Here is a 7,533-nt window from a genome sequence, read left to right on the forward strand (position 1 = left end):
CTTGTAAAAATCAAATCACCCATAGGGTAATTGATCATAATTTGGACAACTACTAGTCTTAATTCCTAGAGACAACGCTTTTTTTCTCATCCATGCAAGGCACAGCCGCCCGCTGGCCTAGTCTTCTAGAATAGAATTGCCCGAGAACCTATTTATCTAGCGTAGGGCTTTAACTTGATCTGTTGGAAAGCTACCCGACTGATCGGGTCCACCCGTCCGTAGGATGGTGCCATCGGGGCATTCCATCCTCCCACTCTCCACCCTACTCACGCGTTAATTTATTTTCTAATTAATCCTACCACACTGTTTGACGTAAATAAACATGCTCTTTATTTAAGGCTCTTTCACAAGGTTCGTTCAAACAGCCTCTTTCCACAATACAATAATGCCAAAGATAAGATTTATTTTTTTTAAATGTTTATACAAGAATCAATTCCATACAAGCCAAACCGGCTCTCTTATTCTTTTTCTTTATACTGTTGTCGATGATCTAGAATTTGACCTTCCAGCCTCTACATGCTGGGCAAAATCCTACGGGACCATACACCTCATCGTCGGGCCGCTGGTGGTGGCGAGAGGACTCAAGCCGACGGCCTGTCGCCCTCTCAGGCTCTATTGCTCGATTTCCCGCCCCTCAGAGGGATGTCTACGCACTAGGGTGGACTAATTCACCGCACTAGCTTGGGCCCTCAAAACTAGGCAGCATCACAATCACCCGCCTCAATCGGCGAACCTCATTCTCCCAATGGTATGAGGGATACCATGGGCCAACCCTCCAAGCCTTACCAACATCTCCGCCATCCGGCTATACAAGCACAAGAACGGCGCAACATCAAGGCAGGGAGAGTTATACCTGTACCTAATTTAACCAAGATAACAATCCATTTACTCAACTAAACCATAGGACTAGAATCCATGTTACCTTCTTAAGAAAACAATCCTTTTCACAAAGATTTTAGCATTTCAACTTGAGATTGCGATAAGACATTCTTTATTAAGGCATATGCTGTTGTTTAAAAGAATATAAACTTTAACTAGTAAATCAATCAAATAGATCACTATTAACAATTAATAGAGAAGCCGAGGCCATACCTCAACCCCTAAGAATGATATATAATTCTAAAACAAAAAACTATATCTATACCTTACAAAAATTTATCGTTTATCATTGCCTTTGCTCAATAACAAGAGCTTTAGAACTTGACATAAGAGAATACAGTCTTCTAATACCTTCTCTTATGATTGAAATCATCCGATCATCCCCAAGATTTATCTCCTGTTACTCGTACTGTGACTTTTCTCTCTTTCGAACGTCTATGGCAAAATAGCCTTCTCTTGCAAGGCTACGGCATACTATTCTTTATTTAAAAGAAAAGCTATGGAGTTCTGGTCTCTTCCTCCGAAATACCATAGCAATCTAACCTTCTCTTCTAAGATATTAGATAAGAATGAAGGGATATATACATCTCAAGCTCTAGGATTACCTTGAGGCTACTTGTTGCCGTCTTACAGTTTTCCTTGTGTAGAGACCTTGACAAGAGCAGCAAACTGTTTCGGCCATAAATCTCTGATAAGAACTCAAATATACTCGTATAACCGGTCAAAAGAATCGGAAGGCATCTAGTCTACAAGCCACCGCGGCGCGGGTAGAATAGGCAAAAACGTCTGTATATAGATGCAAACGTGCCATCGTTAGAAACGCGTTGCTTTTCCTCATTTTTAGTATGCATGGACTCTAAATATGTAAAAGTACTCTAAATATGACCTCTTATCACCTAAATTCGAATTTCTTTTCTTGGAGATACTTATCTCTTAATAGAACTATTCTTGTCTTCTTATTTCTTTTAGGATTTTTGGAGCTAATATTTTTATTTCAACACTTTCCTAATGTTTCTAGCCTTATTGCCTCACTCTTCTCTGAGTGCACTCTCTTTCCTTATTGAAATCTATATTAAAAGAGACACATACATGGCTTGGGAGGGACCTTACAATCTCCCCCACTTAAAAGATTGGAGATATCCTCATCTCGCGAGCTAGGGTAGTATCTAAGTAAATCCTCATTTCTCATCCAAAGTGGTGTCCCCACTAGGTAGAAATCTTCTTTCATCTAAACATTGTTCTTAAAGAGTCCCTTATTTCATGTGTTTGGCTCGTTTTGTTGTGCCTCCAAAAGGTCTTTATTATTCTAAAGTTAATTGGCCTAATTATCCTAATTTCATGCATCCATATACCTCTCATATGATATGAACCTTCAAATTCCTTATTCTATACCCCCATGTAATATGGTACTTCACAATTGTCATGGAAAAACGTAAGGGTAGCAATCCTTTATGCAAGTTAATCTATGATAGCAATTTTATAATCTTAGTATCATCTTCTAGAATACCTCTATTCATCATGCACATTACTTCACATGAATCTTGCACCAATCCTCTTCTATTTACTCATAGAAATACTTGTTGAATTCGGTTATCTTTAACCCTGCTATCCCTATTTCTTGACCTAATTTTGCTCTAGCTCATGATTGACGTTCCTCTCTTGGATTAGGGGACCTCTTCACGATTAACATGGAAGGACTCATGTCCTTCTCTCGACACTTTCTGTATAAAAATACTTTATCATAGCCTCTGGCCATAATTATGGCTTCTGAAATAGAGGATGGTTTTGCATTCTTGACGAGGTTATTCAATGGTAGATTAAGCTTTTAAATGAATCGATGGAGAAGAGTTACCTCATCCATCTCTAGAGCAAATTGGAGAAGTTTAACAAAAGTTTAGTGGTATTCTTATAGGGTCTTCCTTTCTTGGGTTAGCTCCAAAAGTTCATTCATTTTATCCTCTCAAATTCCTGCAGGACAAAACCTTCTCTCGAAGATGTACTTTCATGGCATCCCCCCATAACTGATTCTGGTTCCTGTGGTTAGATTGACAACAGTGCTTCAAACTAATTTGGCCTTTCTTACGATTTTTAGATGAGCAAGCGTGAACTTGCTTCTTTCATTGTATCCATGAAAAGTTCAAAAACTATCAAATACTTATCATATCGCCACATCTAAAGGCACTTTAGTGGATTAATATATCTTGTGAGATCCCCCTGTTCCCACCGAGCAACGGATTCGGGTACTAGCAGCGGAAGTAGCACTTCTCGCACGGGACAGGGGTCCCACATTCGGTGCCTCGTCCACGGATATCCGGACAAGAGACTAATCCGTCGGTTTTTCCAAAACCGAACCCGAAAAAACTTCCCTTACCCGGAAAGCACGGGCGATTCCACCAGGATAATTTTTACTCTAACGTAGTCAAAACCCTTACTGATCAAACAGATCCGACTGCATCTATAAAGATACTTGGTCAGATTAAGGAAGAAACTTGCACTTGGATCATTGGGATCAACGCTTTTTTCCCCACCAAGGAGGCACAGCCGTTGATTCCTATCCATAGAACAATTACTATCCGGGATTTACTTTATCTATCGTAATAACAAAAATTGAGTCTCGATTTACGGATCCATCAGTCCAGCCTAACCCCATCCGATCCCATGGGTTAGCCAACCGCCCAACCACTGTAGTGATGGGATCCAATTTGGAATTTGGTTAGGTTTTGTCCCGGGTACCAAGGAAAAGAGTTCCAAGGCCCCCTAGCCGGAATTTCATGCAAACATAAAACTAGCCACACCACTTACACACCCAATATGAAAATTGCCTTTTTCTTAGCATCAGCTAACTTTAAAACAATCCTTTAATGAAACCATAGTACCACTGATCACAATCTCTCAATTTATCCAGTTGATTCATAATTTCCCATCATTCCTTCATCAGAGTATCTATGGCATCATTGGCAACTAGAACGCTCACCACCTGTCCACACAGAGGCCGTTTCCATAGTTCCTAGCCCATAATACTCGGCAATATAATCACTTATCAAGATGGACTCTCGTTGAAGATCAGCAAGATCAACCAACAGATCCATATAAAAGAGCCATGGACTCATCCGTTGAGGACCAGCAAGGTCAGTCAACCAGATCCATGCCCGGTTTCACAAAACAACTCTTACTCCTTGTTCCAATATCTTCCTCGACGCACGCGTGGGTATCCTGGGCGACCCAGAGCCCGAGCACCGTATGGTCAGCACCCTCTAGGATCCTTCGCAGGTGACCTAGCGCTTCACTCATAGGCCGCTTCCTTGGTCCCTCATCCACCGTACCGGAAGCTCACCATTTTAATCGAACCGAGGCTGGTCAAGACCTCGGCCGACCTTGCTACGCGAGACGTCCTCCATTGACTCTCCGTCAGCAGTTGCAACTTTATCAGTTAGGTCTCCACGACCTTAATCACAAGACGGTCAAAATGCTTTCCCAGCATTCTTGACATAAAACAGCCATTTACAAACAGCATTTACAAACAGTTTACAAATACAATTTCTATATTAACTCTCATTTTTCCACATTATCCCTCATGCAATCCACATTACTTATTCCACATTTCATTTATATGTGTACTCATCCAATCATATCATTTTCCATCTCTTCACTTCAGATTCCTTCACATCACATATCATATATTCACATCCATATCCACATCCATACATCCACATCCACATCCACATTCACATCCATACATCCACATCTACATGCTTATCTCCATTTTCACATCCTCATTTATACATCCACATCCCATATCCACATTCATACATACACATCCATATCCACATCCATATCCGCATTCATACATACACATCCATATCCACATCCACATGCATACATTCATTATCACGTCCTCATTCATACATCCACATCCACATACATACATACATACATCCACATCCACATCCACATTCTCATTCACATCTATACATCCATATCTACATGCACATTCACATCCATACATCCACATCTATATCCTCATTCACATCCATACATCCACATTCATGCATCCACATCTACATGCCTACATCCATACATACACATCCACATTTACATCCATGCATCCACATCCACATCCTCATTCACATCCATACATCCACATTCATACATCCACATCCACATCCACATTCACATCCATACATCCACATCTACATGCTTATCTCCATTTTCACATCCTCATTTATACATCCACATCCCATATCCACATTCATACATACACATCCATATCCACATCCACATGCATACATACATCCACATCCACATTCCCATTCACATATATACATCCATATCTACATGCACATTCACATCCATACATCCACATCTATATCCTCATTCACATCCATACATCCACATTCATGCATCCACATCTACATGCTTATCTCCATTTTCACATCCTCATTTATACATCCACATCCCATATCCACATTCATACATACACATCCATATCCACATCCACATGCATACATACATCCACATCCACATTCCCATTCACATATATACATCCATATCTACATGCACATTCACATCCATACATCCACATCTATATCCTCATTCACATCCATACATCCACATTCATGCATCCATACATCCACATTCATACATCCACATCCACATCCACATTCACATCCATACATCCACATTCATACATCCACATCCACATCCATACATCCACATTCATACATCCACATCCACATCCACATTCACATCCATACATCCACATTCATACATCCACATCCACATGCATCTTATCATATCTTATCACTTCCCATATCTTTTATGCATACCTCTATGCATGAAATTCAATTATGCTAAAAGTAACACTTTTATAATAAAATATTCAACTTTTATGCATACCTCTATGCATGAAATCCAATATGATAAAAGTAACACTTTTGATATAAAAAAATTATCCTTTATGCATACTTCTATGCATGAAAATTAAAAATGATAAAAGTAACACTTTTGATATAAAAAAATTTTCCTTTATGCATCCTTCTATGCATGAAAATTAAAAATGATAAAAATAACACTTTTAATATAAAAAATTTATCCTTTATGCATACTTCTATGCATGAAAATTAAAAATGATAAAAGTATCACTTTTGATATAAAAATTTTCCTTTATGCATACTTCTATGCATGAAAAATTAAAAAATGATAAAAGTAACACTTTTGATATAAAAAAATTATCCTTTATGCATGATATTAAAATTCAATTTCTCCATGATTATAATGAAATTCTTTCAATTAATCTAGGATGATAATTCCTAGAATATGGTAGGAAGTCCTCTTTTTATGCTTTGAATGAAATTATTTTATGCATAATTTTTATAAAAATTTTGCCATAGCTCCGCTACTATGACTAATAAATCTCAATTTTTTCTAAGGGATAAAGCTTATCATTAAGGAAATAATTAAAATGATCTCTAATTGGATCATTAATCTATAGTGGATTGAATCATCAATATGCATAAACTAAAAGCATAGAAAAAAGCCATTAAATTGGCCTCAAGCATAGCTTAATCTTGGGTTAAGGAAAAGCTTTATGAAAAGCTTGATTTGGATTGAGAACGGGTCATGAGTATGACCATTTCTTGAGTGAGAGAGAGAATTTACATAAAAATCATTAGAATTTAAACATAAATAAAAATTAACTTCAATAGCATTTATTAACTTATGTAACTCTTCACTACTATTCAAACTTCAATAGTATTTAAAAAAAAAAACCATACCAATAAACTTCTCAAGCTTGAGAGGGGTTGAGAAGAGAGAAACATTGAGAAATTATAGAAAGATCAATATTCACTAATTACCTTACAACTTGCTTGATTCTTTGTTCACGGTAGAGGCCCCCAACCAATCAATTGGTTAAGTATGTTGATGGAGCCACTAATGGGGATTGAAGAAAGAGGGAAGCTCCAAAAACTAGTGAATTATTAAATGAATTCACAGTTCTTGGCTTAGGTGGAGTAGAGTAACGATGCATAAACACTATATATTTTTCAACAAGGGTGAGGCTTCTATTTATAGGAAAAATTGAGCTCCTAACCAAACAAACTGATTCTAGAATTTTCTAAATCAGTTTGGTCAATATTTGACCATTTTTAGGTCAGTTAAGCTAACTTTTTGGAACTAGACTTGAATGAGGAGAGAGGAGAGATGAAATATCTCAATTTTTATGAGTTTAAAACTCATTCAAGCATGTGAAATATGCACCTCCTTTAAAGAACTCCCCTTCCTTACATATGTCATATTTTTAATATTGCTCATAGTTTTTTACTAATAAACCTTGTACATTTTCAACTCTTCATCTTATGTGAAATATGCACCTCCTTTAAAGAACTCCTCTTCCTTACATATGTCATACTTTTAATATTGCTCATAATTTTTTACTAATAAACCTTGTACATTTTCAACTCTTCATCTTATGTGAAATATGCACCTCCTTTAAAGAACTCCTCTTCCTTACATATGTCATACTTTTAATATTGCTCATAATTTTTTACTAATAAACCTTGTACATTTTCAACTCTTCATCTTATGTGAGTATTTACTCACTTTTGGGTATCTTCTTTTTCAAATTGGATTTATCTCCTCCCTACACATGGATTG

This window comes from Cibotium barometz, chromosome 46 (assembly GCF_041138505.1).
Source record: "Cibotium barometz isolate CiBa-2024 chromosome 46, ASM4113850v1, whole genome shotgun sequence".
NCBI classification, from domain to species: Eukaryota; Viridiplantae; Streptophyta; class Polypodiopsida; order Cyatheales; family Cibotiaceae; genus Cibotium; species Cibotium barometz.